General features: G+C 37.7%; 1 protein-coding gene across 3 annotated transcripts in view; it reads right to left on the bottom strand.

Moving 5' to 3' along the window:
* MARCH1 (membrane associated ring-CH-type finger 1) overlaps positions 1-15,854 on the bottom strand; it is a 1,103,404-nt gene that overhangs the window by 168,981 nt on the left and 918,569 nt on the right. The gene's annotated exons all lie outside the window — the stretch shown is intronic.

The raw sequence follows: 15,854 nt of genomic DNA, 5'->3' as shown, positions 1-15,854 counted from the left end.
ATATTTTGTGTTCACACAGGACCTAAACTGGAAGCAAGAAAGCCTCAATTTCTTTGGTTTGTTTCAAAGGATAACAGCCCTACAGGAGAGCAAGACATGAGATATGAAGTCCTGTTTGCCATCTTGCTTAATTTAGGAATCAACTTTAGAGCACCAGATGAAAATCTACAAATCAGATAATACTTAAAAAATATTGTATATCACAAAGGGTTGTTGGGAAAGAGTTGAAATGAGTTACATATTCTTGGACATTTGCTTCCATGAAGCTATTTCCAGTGTTAAGTGGAAATAAGTTATTTCCACTTAACTTCTCTTAGTTAAGTGTGAAGACAGATGAGGTCAGGGAAACCTAAGCATCTTCTTATGTATATTGAGTTTCCTGTCAAAAATGTATCTGAATAAAAAGGTGGCAAACAATTGCTAGCAAATCAGGCAAATGTTTACATAGAGGCAAGGCCAGAGGAACCTTTTGAAGTGCATTTAAGTACACAGATAGAAGGAGGGTTAAAATCTCAAATTCCAACATCATGGGCCACAGCTGTAGATAATTTTATCCTGGAAAAATGTTAATGTGTGTCCAATCACATTTTACCATACAAAAAGTATATGAATATTATTGCAATATTCATACATTTATTCATATGAATGTATTTATTCATATTTATTCATATATTCATTCATACAAAAAGAATCAGCAAATCACCTACAGTATTTTTAGCAGCCTGAGCTGTTACCTTCAATTATATCCATCAAGTTAAACACCTCACCAACTTCATGCCTAAGTTACTGCATAAGTCAGATTGTTATACTGGATTATTGACTTTTCAAATAAGCAGAGTACATGATTTTAAGATAGTGGATCTGTCAATCTTAGGTAATTATCTGAAACTTGGTCTTATTGTCTGTTAAGGCCATTTATTTTCATTAAAATCATATTATCTATATCAAAGACAATATTTACTTTTACATTTCAAATGCCAAAAGGCAATGGACAATAAGACAAGAGAATGTAGAAAGAGGCTTTGTAATATTAGTCTCAGTTTTCATATTTCCTTTGTTTATAAATTGTGTTTTTATGGTTTTGACACAAAATCTCATTATCATGTCAACCTGTCAGTTCAGTCTCTTGGTTCCCGCTAGAGTCATTTAGTCATTTTTGGCTTCTGGCAAATATGATGCATTTGCTTCATGTTATAACTTGTCATTCTTGCATTTCCTGCATGTTAATTTGTAAGTAGTGTCTGCTATAAGAAGATAAAGAATATTTCTTAATATCTTGTTGTTATTCCATAACATGTTTCAATTTTCAAGAATAAAATGATAGTTTTACTTTGAGAGAGCATAGGGAAATCAATTAATATCACTACTTGGGGGAAGAAAGAGAAGGACTAAGGTTATTACAATTCTTGTAATTTATGGCTGTTTGCAAGAAAAAAAGATGTTTCTAAAGGAAATGAATTCTTGCAATATTCATAAAACTGAGTTTTACTGAAGGTCTTGGAATGTATTCCTTCAAGGGTCTACTATATACGATTATCACATACTAGAACATGCGTAGGAAACCACAAGAAAGATATGAATTCCTGAAGTTTTGCAGGAGTTAATAAGTATCTTTAAGCTTGTGTGTGTGTGTGTGTGTGCATGCCATCATTTTCAGTTCAGTTCAGTTCAGTCGCTCAGTCGTGTCCGACTCTTTGCGACCCCATGAACTGAGCATGCCAGGCCTCCCTGTCCATTACCAACTCCCGGAGTTTACCCAAACCCATGTCCATGGAGTTGGTGATGCCATCCAACCATCTCATCCTCTGTCATCCCCTTCTCCTCCTGCCCCCAATCTCTCCCAGCATCAGGGTCTTTTCAAGTGAGTCAGCCCTTCACATAAGGTGGCCAAAGTATTGGAGTTTCAGCTTCAACATCAGTCCTTCCAATGAACACCCAGGACTGATCTCCTTTAGGATGGACTGGTTGGATATCTTTGCAGACCAAGGGACTCTGAAGAGTCTTCTCCAACACCACAGTTCAAAAGCATCAATTCTTCAGTGCTCAGCTTTCTTTATAGTCCAACTCTCATATCCATACATGACCACTGAAAAAACTATAGCCTTGACTAGACGGACCTTTGTTGGCAAAGTAATGTCTCTGCTTTTTAATATGCTGTCTAGATTGGTCAACTTTCCTTTCAAGGAGTAAGCATCTTTTAATTTCATGGCTGCAATCACCATCTGCAGTGATTTTGGAGCTTCAAAAAATAAAGTCTGTCAACTGTTTCCACTGTTTCCCCATCTATTCCCCATGAAGTGATGGGACCAGATGCCATGATCTTAGTTTTCTAAATGTTGAGCTTTAAGCCAACTTTTTCACTCTCCTCTTTCACTTTCATCAAGAGGCTCTTTAGTTCTTCTTCCCTTTCTGCCATAAGGGTGGTGTCATCTGCATATCTGAGGTTATTGATATTTCTCCCGGCAATCTTGATTCCAACTTGTGTTTCTTCCAGTCCAGCGTTTCTCATGATGTACTCTGCATAGAAGTTAAATAAGCAGGGTGACAATATACCACCTTTACATACTCCTTTTCCTATTTGGAACCAGTCTGTTGCTCCATGGCCAGTTCTAACTGTTGCTTCCTGACCTGCATACAGGTTTCTCAAGAGGCAGGTCAGATGGTCCTGTATTCCCATCTCTTTCAGAATTTCCCACAGTTTATTGTGATCCACAGAGTCAAAGGCTTTGGCACTGTGGGCAGGAATCCCTTAGAAGAAATGGAGTAGCCATCATAGTCAACAATGCCATCACTTTGCTGCTGCTGCTGCTGCTGCTAAGTTGCTTCAGTCGTGTCCGACTCTGTGTGACCCCATAGACGGCAGCCCACCAGGCTCCGCCACCCCTGGGATTCTCCAGGCAAGAATACTGGAGTGGGTTGCCATCTCCTTCTCCAATGCAGGAAAGTGAAAAGTGAAAGTGAAGTCACTCAATCATGTTCGACTCTCAGCGACCCCATGAACTGCAGCCTCCTCCATCCATGGGATTCTCCAGGAAAGAGTACTGGAGTGGGGTGCCATCGCCATCACTTTTGTTGTGTCCAATTCTTTGTGGACTGTAGCCCACCAGGCTTCTCTGTCCTTGGGATTCTCCAGGCAAGAATACTGAAGTGGGTTGCCCTGCCCTCCTCCAGGGGATCTTTCTGATCCAGGGATCAAACCTGTGTCTCTTATGTCTTCTGCATTAGCAGTTTGGTTCTTTACCACTAGTGCCACCTTCAATGGAAAGCAAATACATGCTAGCAAGGGAGTCTTGGATGTATCACAAATTTGCTGCTTCTGTAGGTTGATTATCTTGAGGTAAGTGTGCTTGAAAAACAGCAGTTGCGAGAAAGGAACTCTGATATACCTTTTACTTCCTGAAAGAAGCATATGAAATTCCCAGGTGACAGATGCAGTCCTTGTACAAGGAGAAAGCAAACATTGTTAACTCCAGAGTCAGAGAGTTAAGGCACAGCCAACAGACCTTTCCATGGTAATTTTTATCTTCTTTAAGTCACTCATATATTTTAGTTACTTTTCCATGAGTGCATCTCTTTGTTGGGGGCCTCATGTATGAAAATGAACACTGAGGCCTGGGCAATTCTGCAGGACTTCATTTTCCTTTGGGGATTCCCATGTATGTGTAAAATTTATTTAATATAAATTGATATCCTTTCCTCTTGTTAATCTGTCCCAGCTGGAAACTGCAACCGGGTGGAAGAGAAATTTTACCTCCTCTACATTGGGAATTGAGCATCTTCTTCTTGGGCCCACGAAGAGTGGGATTTTTGTTGAGAAACATTAGTCTAATGGATATATTCAGGAACCCAAAGAATCCTCAAAGGTAATGCTCTTAGTTGGTCCCTCTCTCTCTCTTTGACTTCTATGTATTTTCTTCTTTTTTTCTTGCTGTTGGTTTTTCTTCTTCAGATTAATACTGGAGCTTTGTGGGACCAAATCCAAAGTTGTTTTTTAATCTGTTAGACTTAAGTTTTAGTTAGCTTTCCTGCTTTCTTCGGCTAAACTGACCCTGTGTGAAATAGCTCAGAAGCTGTTGAATGGTCACCAATGGAGATGTGTTCCTATTCTTACTGGGGTCTCCTGCCCCTTCCCCCAACTCCTGCAAGGCTAATTAACCCTGTCTGTCTTCCAGCAGTCATATGATTCAAGATGGGATCATGAATCAGAACATGAAGAGTTAGGAGTTTGACTTCATGTGTGGACCAACTGCTCACTGACTTTGAGTTTAGGTGCACAGATGCTCAATGTGGCAGTGCAATGAATGCACTCATTTGGCCTTTCTCTGTAGGGTAATTTTAGCACTGGGCTTTAGGTTTCTGTTGTTCTTCAGGTGGGTGGGGGTGGGAATAGAAAAATTCATTGCTCTATTTGTTTTTTATAATAAAGATAGTAAAAAGGTAGTTTTATTTATTTACATTTAATTGCTTGAAGTCTCCCTGACCTATTATTAGATAAATCATGTTGAAATTTCGTGTTGGAGTTCTGGGTCACCCAGATTTATTTTTCCCAGTAAAACGTACAGCTGTCACTGCTTTAAAAGTGTGCTTAAAAGTCACTTCCATTCTGGGTGAACCATCCTTCTTGGATTGATAAATCATTGCCTTGCCTGCTGGTTGACTTGATTGCATGTCTGTCTTTTGACTAAGGAGACAAGTTTGCTAATTCTCTTTGTAAAGTTGTTTCCATAGCTGCTATTACAACTGGATTGTTTCCTGTGCTCTGAAGCAAATGGATGGGTGATTAATGGAAGCTTACAGGATATACTACTTACCTGTCTGATTTGTTCCTCCAGAACTGCAGCTCTCTGCTAACCTTATTTTATAGAGCTAGGGTATTATGTTTCTGAGGACTTGTCAAATAATCCTCCTAAAAACAACTCTATCTATGAAGTGACACAGGAATTATTTGACTACAATGTAAAGAATTATTTGATACCCCTTAGGCAAGAAAATGAAAAATCTTAGATTAAGATTAAAGGAAAATATATCTTTTAAAATTTCTTTGTTTATTTATATTTAATTACACATTTCCACTGTAGATAGTACCATAAAAGGTGAAGAAATTGACAAGTTCAAGCTTTCTTCTACTTCCTTGCTTGGCTTACATGTATCTAGCTTTTTATTCCTGAATCCCTTATTATATGTGTTTTAATCTTTGTAATTATGTAACTTCCTATATGTATTACATATATATATACACACACACACACACATACATATATGTATATGCAAAGCAACCACATGGCTGAAAACAACCACATTTTATTATACATTTTATTAGTTTACTATTCTGAGAATTGGTGACTTTGGCTGGACTCTTGTAGATGGTTCTCTGTCGACCTTGGTGGGCTCATTAATATATCTTTTATTTTTTTATTGGAGTATAGATGATTAACAGTAGTGTTAGTTTCAGGTGTACAGCAAAATTATATATACCTATATATCTATTTATCAGATTCTCTTCCATTACTGGTTATTACAAAATATTGAATAGAGTTCCCTGTGTTATATAGTAGGGCCTTCCTGGTGTGAGTGGAGAACTAATTTAAATACTAATTGAAATACCTTATTTCTATATTTTATTCATTTAAGAAGGCCTCCTTATCTCTCCTTGCTATGCTCTGGAACTCTGCATTCAGTTAAGTATATTTTTCCATTTCTCCCTTGCCTTCTGCTTCTCTTCTTTGCTCATCTATTTTTAAGGTCTCCTCAGACAACCACTTTGCCTTCTCTCATTTCATTTCCTTTGCAGTGGTTTTTGTCACTGCCTTCTGTATGCTATGAACCTCTGTTCATCATTCTGCAGTCACTGGGCCTACCAGATCTAATCCCTTGAATCTATTTGTCACTTCCACTGTATAATCATAAGGGATTTGACTTAGGTCATACCTGAATGGCTTAGAGGTTTTCCCTACTTTCTTCAATTTAAGCTTTTTAATTGAATTTTGCAATAAGGAGCTCATGATCTGAGCCACAGTCAGCTACAGGCCTTGTTTTTGTTGATTGTACAGAGCTTCTCCATCTTAGGCTGCAAACAACATAATAACCTGACTTTGGTATTGACCATCTGGTGATATCCATGTGTAGAGTCATCTTTTGGGCTGTTGGAAATGGGTGTTTGCTATGACCTTCATGTTCTCTTGACAAAGCTCTCTCAGCCTTTGTCCTGCTTCATTCTGTACTCCAAGGCCAAATTTGTCTGTTTTCCAGGTATCTCTTGACTTCCTACTTTTGCATTCCAGTCCCCTATGATGAAAAAGACATCTTTTTTTGGTGTTAGTTCTAGAATATGTTGTAGGTCTTCATAGAACCAGTCAACTTTAGCTTCTTTGGCATCAGTGGTTGGGTCATAGACGTGAATTACTGTGATGTTTAATGATTTGACATGGAAACGAGCTGAAATCATTCTGTTGCTTTTGAGACTGCACCCAAATACTGCAATTTGGACTCTTTCATTGACTATGAGCGATACTCCATTTCTTCTAAGGGATTCTTGACCATATATAGTAAATATAAAGGTCATGTGAATTAAATTTGCCCAATCTTGTTCATTTTAGCTCATTGATTCCTAGGATGTTGATATTCAATGTTGCCATTTTCTGCTTGACTTCATTCAATTCACCTTGATTCATGGACCTAACATTCAAGTTTCTATGAAATATTCTTCTTTACAAAATCAAACTTTTCTTTTACCACATCTTTATTTTCCACAACTGAGCATTGTTTTCACTTTGACACAACCATTTCATTCTTTCTGAAGCTACTAGTAACTGCCCTCCATTCATCCCCAGTGGCATGTTGTACACCTTCCAACCTGGGGTCCTCATACTCTGGTATCATATACTTTGCCTTTTCATACTGTACATGGGGCTCTTGGGGCAAAAAATACTGGAGTGGTTTATCATTCCCTCCTCCAGTGGGCCACATTTTGTCAGAACTCTTCCCTATGACTTGTTCATCTTGAGTGGCCCTACATGGCATGGCTCATAGCTTCACTAAGTTATACAAACCCCTTCCCCACAAAAAGGCTGTGATCCATGAAAGGGATCAATAAAAGTGGAAAAACAAGATATCTCTTCAAGAAAATTGGAGCTATCAAGGGAATATTTCATGCAAGGATGGGTACAATAAAAGACAGAAATGGTAAGGACCTAATAGAAGCAGAAAAATTAAAAAGAAGTGGTGAGAAGACACAGATAAGTGATACACAAAAGGTCTTAATGACCCAGATAACCATGATGTCATGGTCACTCACCTATAGCAGGATATTCTAGAGTTAGAAGTCAATTGGGCCTCAAGATTCGTTACTATGAACAAAGCTAGTGGAGGTGACGGAATTCCGGCTCAGATTTTTAAAATACTAAAAGAAAATACTGGTAAAGTGCTACTCAATATGTCAACAATTTGGAAAACTTAGCAGTGGCTACAGGATTGGAAAAGGCCAGTTTTCATTTCAGTCCCAAGGAAAGGGGCAATGCCAAAGAATGTTTAAATTACTGTTCAACTGTACTCATTTCAAAAGCCAGCAAAGTAATGCTCAAAATCCTTCAAGCTATACTGCAGTAGTAGGTGAACTAAATTCCAAATGTATAAGCTGGATTTTGAAAAAGCATAGGAACTAGAGATCAAACTGCCAACATTCACTGGATCATGGAGAATGCAAGGGAGTTCCAGAAAAACATCTACTTGTGCTTCATTGACTATGCTAAAGCCTTTGATTATATGGATCACAAAAATCTGTGGAAAATTCTTAAAGAGATGAGAGTACCAGATCACCTTACATGTCTCCTGAGAATCCTGTTTGCAGGTCAAGAAGCAACAGTTAGAACTGGACATGGAACAACTGATTGGTTCAAAATTGGGAAAGGAGTAAGACAAGGCTCTATATTGTCACTTTGCTTCTTTAACTTATATACAAAGTATATCATGAGAAATGCTGGGCTGGATGAATTACAAGCTGGAATCAAGATTGCTGGGAGAAATATCAAAAACCTCAGATATATAGATGATACCACTCTAATGGCAGAAAGTAAAGAGAATCTAAAGAGCCTCTTGATGAGGGTGAAAGAGAAGATGGAAAAGCTGTCTTGAAAATCAACATACAAAAAGTTAAGATCATGGCTTCAAGTCTCATCACTTCATGGCAAATGGAAGGGATAAAACTGGAAGCAGTGATGAATTTTATTTTCTTGTGCTCCAAAATTACTGCAGATGAAACTGAAACTGTGAAATTAAAAGATGATTGCTCATTGGAAGGAATGCTATGACAAACCTAGACAGCATATCATTAAAAAGCAGACATTACTTTACCAACAAAGGTCTGAATAATCAAAGGTATGCTTTTTCCATTAGTCCTGTACAAATGTGAGAGTTGGACCATAAAGAAGGCTGAGCACTGAAGAACTGATGCTTTTCAATTGTGGTGCTGAAGAAGACTGTTGAGAGTTCCTTGAACTGCAAGGAGGTCAAAATAGTCAATCCTAAAGGAAATCAACCCTGAATATTCATTGTTAGGACTGATGCTGAAGCTGAAACCCCAGTACAGTGGCCATCTGATGCAAAGAGCTGGCTCACTGACAAAGACCCTGATGCTGAAAAAATTGAGGGCAGGAGGAGAAGGGGGCAGCAGAGGATGAGATGGTTAGATAGGATCACCAACTCCTTGATAAAACTCTGAGATAGTGGAGGACAGAGGAGCCTGACATATTATAGTCCATGAAGTCCCAAAGAATCAAACATGTCTTAGCAACTGAGCAACAACAACAATAAACTTCTCTATTTTATTAAAAAAAAGAAACATGATTTATTACTTAACATTGGAGAGTCATAATACAAGAAAGGAAAAGTATATTTATATAAATAAATAATTCCGTAATTCCCAAATAATGACTTCTAAATAATAAGGGAGAAATTGATACAGTTTCTTTTCTGTAACTGTCTAGGATGATGGCTAATTTTTGTGTCAATTCGTCTAGGCTAAGGGGTGCCCAGGTTAAACACGATTTCTGTGTGTGTCTGTGAGGGTGTTTCTATTGAGATGAGCATTTGAATCTGTGGGTTTAGTGATGTAGGTTACTTTCCTGATGGGAGTGGCCATCACCCAGTCTGTGAGGACCTGAAGAGAACTAGTCAGTGGTGGAAGGAGCCCCTATTTGCTTCCTTCCTGTTGAGCTGTGATGTTGGTCTCTTCTTGCCCTGGGACTGGGATTTACACCATCAACTCTTCTGATTCTCAGGCCTTCAGACTTGGATGGAATCACACCACAGGTTTTCTGGGTCCCCAGCTTGCAGATGGCAGAGTGTTCAGCTTTTATAATCTTATAAGCTAGTTCCTCATAATAAATTACTATTGGTTTTGATTCTCTGGAGAAGCATGACTAGCACACAGTGTGGGTTTTGGATACATGGAAGTCAATTTCAATGATTTATGTTTTCTTAGATACTCTTTCCTTTTCTTGGAAGTGAAGGAGACAAATAACATTTTGGCTTTTCAAAATTAGCTTTTAGCTTATGTTTTGTTACCATTTTCTTACAACAGAATTAAAATGGCCAGAAGGAAAACATGTGGAAGAAAGTAACACGTATATATAAACTTATATAGGGGCTTCCCAGGTGGCTCTAGTGGTAAAGAACCCACCTGCCAATGCAGGAGACATAAGATACTCAGGTTCAATCTCAAGGTTGGGAAGATTCCCTGGAGGAGGGCATGGCAACCCACTCCAGTATTCATGCTCGGAAGATTCCATGGACAGAGGAGCTTGGTGGGTTATATTCCAAAGGGTCACACAGAGTCATACATGACTGAAGTGACTTAGCACACACACACACACACACACACACACACATACATATATATATTTATATTTGCATGCATGTGTGTGTACATACACATTTTAAGTTTCAGTGAACTTTAGCTAATTTACAATGCTTCATGTATACAGTAAAGTGATTCAGGCATATATCTATATCTCTCTATGTATATATATTCTTTATCAGATTCTTTTCACTTATAGGCTATTGCTGTTCAGTTGCTAAGTCGTGTCTGACTCTTTGTGGTCCCATGCACTGCAGCATGCCAGGCTCTTCTGTCCTTTGTTATCTCCCAGAGTTTACTTAGATTCATGTCCATGGAGTTGGTGATGTTATCTAAGCATCTCATCCTCTGCCACTCTCTTCTCCTTTTGCCTTTCCTAGCATCAGTGTCTTTTAAGCTCTTCTTATCAGGTGGCCAAACTTTTGGAACTTCAGCTTCAGCATCAGTCCTTCCAATGAATATTCAGTGTTGATTTCCTTTAGGATGGACTGGTTTGATCTCCTACAGTCCAAGGGACTCTCAACACTACAGGCTATTATAAGATAGTGATTATAGATCCCTGTGCTAAACAGTAGGTCCTTGTTACTTATCTATTTTATGTGTAGTAGTTTGTATCTGTTAATCCCAAATTTCTAAGTTATCCTTCTCTCTACGTATATTTTTTATAACTAGGGTGGATTGGGGATGGGACTCAAAGAAGGAATGCAAGAATGGAAACAACTATGTTATTGCACGATGTTCTTTTTGTGGTCTCTTAAAGTTCAACTGAGTTTTTTTCTATCTATATGTTATATAGTGATTTTATAAGTAATACTACCCTTGTCTCTTCAAAACATTTTTTATTATAAAATTTATAACATTTGGGTAAAGCCAGCATTTCTATATTTCTTTTATACCTAGTTTCCTTAATGTTTGAAACACTTTAGGTAAAATATTGTTTTCTCAGAAATGTACCTCAAATGTAAGTTCTCAGCCAACAATGAAACATATTCAGAAGGTTGGTTCATAAGTTTTGATCTATTAGAAAGAATATTACCTGATAACAATTTGCTATTAGCATGAAATAAAATTTAGGATTTTCCACTTTACATCAGGGACTCTAAAAGAATCAATCACAGAGTTAATAAAAATGTTTCCAATCTCCCTTAAAAATTGTTTTTCTGTGTCAAAATATGTGAAATTGAGACTAAGTAAATATTTATCTTATAGATCTTATATCTCTTAGGCTTGATTGCTAATTAGTGAGGTCAATTTTAGACACAATATACTATCCAATGTGCAGAATATTGCTAAAATTATGTATAATATGATATTATTATATTATATATAGTATTATTATTATTATATTATGAAAATTACTGAATCAGTAATTTTAAGGCATATCTCCTGCATCCAAACTCTTCTATTCTATTGAAGTAGAATGCATAGCACAAGATACATGCCACATGTGATGCTTTTTTAAAAAATATACTGAACTTAACTTCATTTCTGGTAAGTTATATACCTGGTTCAGCATATTCCTGAGAATGAGTTTTTCTTTGAGCATAATATGCTCAATTAAGCTGAATATTCTGTTTAGATGAATGGATTCTCTGCACTGAAATAGGTGACTTAAGCCCTCATATTGACTCAGACAAAAAGAACATTTTCCTGGAGCATTTTTGGAATTCAACTTCTCAAAGTTTAATTTCCTTTGAACCCATGGGAACATCTCATGGTACAATGGAAGAGAAAGTTATGGGCAGAGAGTTATAAATCAAAACAAAATTGTCCCAAACTAAAAGGATATTGGAGAAAATAATTGGTGATAATCAATGTTTTTTGTTTCCCAATCTCTTAGAGAGATTGATCTGGTAAAATTTTGAATAGATTGTTAATGAATTGAATAATATCTGCAGCGTAAAAGCTGGGCCTTGCTGAACCCTGGTAGCTGCTGCTGCAGACTGAGGGACTTAGTTTTAAAGTGATGTCAATCAGTCATTCCTAAAGGAGATCAGTCCTGGGTGTTCAGTGGAAGGACTGATGATGAAGCTGAAGCTCCAATACTTTGGCCACCTGATGTGAAAAGCCAACTCATTGGAAAAGACCCTGATGCTGGGAAAGATTGAAGGCAGAAGGAGAAGGGGATGATAGAAGATGAGATGGTTGGATGGCATCACTGACTCAATGGAAATGAGTTTGAGCAAGCTCTGGGAGTTGGTAATGGACAGGGAAGCCTGGAGTGCTGCAGGATTCGCAGAGAATCAGACACGACTGTGCGACTGAACTGAACCAAACAACATGGACAAACCTTGAAGACTTTATGCTTAACTAAAGGTAGACGTAAAAGGACAGATACTATGATTCCATTTACATGAGATGTCTAGAGTCATCAAAATCATAGAGACAGAAAGTAAGTGGTAGTTTCCGGGGGATAAGGGGAGAGAGGAGTTTTTTGTTTGTTTGTTTGTTTTTTAATGGGTATGGAAATCAGTGTGGGATGCTGAAAAAGTTCTGAAGATGGTTGGCAGTGATGGTTGGCAGTGATGGTTGGAGAACAGTGTCAATACATTCAATGTCGCTGAACTGTATACCTAAAAGCAGTTAAAATGGTATCTTTCATGCTATGCATATTTTACCACCATAAGAAAAAACTTATCAAGAGTAATGCCTAGACATTTTTACTCAAACCACACTCTAGATGGTTTAAGCAGAGTGCAAGGGTCAGGTATAGAGTACCTCAGACATCTTATCATTCAACAAATATGCACATGAACACACCCTAATGACTGAAAGTCTGCACGATTACTTCATACACTGCTGCAGCAGAGGCCAATGGTTGAGGGCAAGGTAATGGTCAAGAGCACAGGCTCTGGAGTCAGACAGGCAGGAACAAACAAAAAAAATAAATAAAGTGATGTCAACTTTAAAGTGCGTGATGTTAAAAAACAAACAAAACCCCCCAAACAGCATTTTTCCTCAAACACAGGTAACTGCAACACCCCTCATGATGCACTAAGGGGTCTTTCCTTGTTTATACCTGGTTCCGTTATTGTGTTTGTGATACAATTGCTTAATGGCTGCACTCCCCACCTCAGGGAGACAGACAGAATATATTTGTGGGAATAAAGGCAAAATGAATAGCTGAGTAAGTACAATTCACTTGAGATTATTAGAACAAAGAACGCACTCTAATTCACCTTTATAAGAAAGTTTGCACAGGAAGTCAGCAGTCAGGAGGCCCTTAATAAAGAAGATAAATGAACAGTTCTGGGTAGAACTTTGAGGTCAAAGACATGATTAGTGACAAGATGTGGGTAGAAATTAAAATTTGCATGTTATAGTGAAAAGAATGAGTAAGCATAGGAGGTATTATAAAAGGCTATGGCACAAAACTTTTACTAATATATTACAGACCATTTTCTGAGGTCACTGAGGAGCACAAAGGTGGGATATAAAAAGCTGTGCTGAAAACTCTGAGATAACTAAACATAATCAAGCATTTAAATCTTTTAAAAGTAGCTGTTAAAGTAAGAAAACTAATTTTAAAAGGGATAAAAAGGGAAAACAAAGCCCTTTTCTAAGTTTAAGGGTAGAAAAATATGTATACAGTGGGAAAGATTAAAGTATCTAGAAATTATGAGACTCTGGCATGGACTCTGAAGTCTAATTTGTTTCATTCCTTCTCTCTACTGACTAAAAACTCCCAAACTCCATGAAAGGGTGTGAATTTCCTTGCATCTTATTTGTCTATAAAATAAGAATACTATTCTTGCATTATATGTCCTCTAAAACTTACATTAAAACAGGTATAAAATGTCTAGTACATCTGTTATGTTAGTTCCCTTCTTCCTTAAACATGTTGCTGGAAATTAAATTCTACAGGGTAATAACACAATGCCAATTTAAACCTTTCATTCACTTACTCATTTACTTAATCTGAAAACTGACATCAAGTGAAAATTTTCACAGTGAATAATCCATTTCTTTTCAGCATCTCTCACTGAGAGTCCTTCATGTATTTTATTAGTTTTCAAGGCTAGAATATTCATGGCACTGTCTTTTTCTCAACTGTAATCCCAGAGATTGGGATTGGTAATTGGATGTGTTGAAGTCACAAAAGGAGAAGCAAATACTTACCTGTGTTTGTTACATGCCATGCATTTAAAATTATTAATTTGATGTGTACTCAGGAAGTTCCAGAATCAATAATTTAATCATCACTTTAAACTGCATATTTGTCAAAATGAAAGAAAGTGTAAGTGTTAATTGCTCAGTCTTGTCCAACTTTTTATGATCCCAAGGACTGTAGCCCAGCAGGATTCTCTATGCAAAGAAATTTCCAGGAAAGAATTGTGGAGTGGCTTGCCATTTCCTACTCCAGGGGATCTTCCTGACACAGAGACTGAACCCAGGCCTCCTGCACTGCATGCAGATTCTTTACTATCTGAGCCACCTTGTCAAACAAATGAATAAATGAATGAATGGGTTATTTTGACTGCCACTTGGAACCAACCAGGACTGGTTCCTTGGAATTTGCTGTTAAGCATTTCTGTTTGCTATTCTGTGTACTTAGAAAGTTTTTTTTTTTTTTTTTTTTTTTTGCCAAGAGAACACACTGGTCATAGCAAACACCTTTTTCCAACAACCCAAGAAATGACTCTACACATGGACATCACCAGACGGTCAATATCAGAATCAGATTGATTATGTTCTTTGCAGCCTAAGATGGAGAAGCTCTATACAGTCAGCACATATCAGACCTGGACCTAACTGTAGCTCACATCATGAGCTCTTTATTGCAAAATTTAGGCTTAAATTGAAGAAAGTAGGGAACACCACTAGGCCATTCGGGTATGACCTACACCAAATATCTTATGAATATACAATGAAGGTGATGAATAGATTCGAGGGGTTAGATATGCTAGAGAGTGCCTGAAGACCTATGGATGAAGGCCCATAACATTGTATAGGAGGCATTTACCAAAACCATTGCAAAGAAAAAGAAATGCAAGAAGGCAAAGTTGTCTAAGAAGTCTTTACAAATAGGTGAGGAAAGAAGAGAAGTGAAAGGCAAGGGAGAAAGGGAAAGATATACCCAACTGAATGCAGAGTTCCAGAGAACAGTAAAGAGAAAGTAGAGGAAAAAAGTAGAATGGGGAAGACTAGAGATCTTTTCAAGAAAGCTGGAGATATCAAGGGAATATTTCATGTGAGGATGGGCATGATAAAGGACAGGCACATTAAATATTTAACAGAAGCAGAAGAGGTTAAGAAGAGGTGGCAAGAACACACAGAAAAACTATACAGAAAACGTCTTAATGATCCAGATAACTGCAATGGTGTGGTCACTCACCTAGAGCCAGACTTTTGGAGTGTGAAATCAAGTGGGCCTTAGGAAGCATTACCAAGAATAAAGCTAGTGAAGGTGGTGGAATTCCAACTGAGATATTTAAACTCCTAAAAGACGATGCTGTGAAAGTGCTGCACTCATTATGCCAGCAAATTTGGAAATCTCAGCAGTGGCCACAGGACTAGACAAGGTCAGTTTTCATCCCAACCCCAACTAAGGACAATGCCAAAGAATGTTCAAACTACTGTACAATTGCGCTGATTTCACATGCTAGTAAGATTATTCTCAAAATACTTCAAGCTAGGCTTTAGCAGTATGTGAACTGAGAATTTTCAGATGTACAAGATGGATTTTGATGAGGCAGAGGAACAGAGATCAAATTGCCAACTTTTGTTGGATCACAGAGAAAGCAAGGGAATTCCAGAAATTCTGCTTCATTGACTTCACTAAAGCTTTTGACTCTGTGGATCACAAGAAACTTTGGAAAATTCTTAAAGAGATGGGAACACAAGACTACCTTACCTGTCTCCTGAGAAACCTGTATGTGGATCAATAAGCAACAGTTAGTAGAAGACATGGACCAACTGACTGATTTAAAATTGGGAAAGGAGTACAACAAGGCTGTATACTGTCACCCCACTTATATTTACCTGATAGCAAAGTACATAA

The sequence above is a fragment of the Bos indicus x Bos taurus genome, chromosome 6, assembly GCF_003369695.1.
Source record: "Bos indicus x Bos taurus breed Angus x Brahman F1 hybrid chromosome 6, Bos_hybrid_MaternalHap_v2.0, whole genome shotgun sequence".
Taxonomy (NCBI): Eukaryota; Metazoa; Chordata; class Mammalia; order Artiodactyla; family Bovidae; genus Bos; species Bos indicus x Bos taurus.
This window is presented reverse-complemented; position numbering and strand designations above follow the sequence as displayed.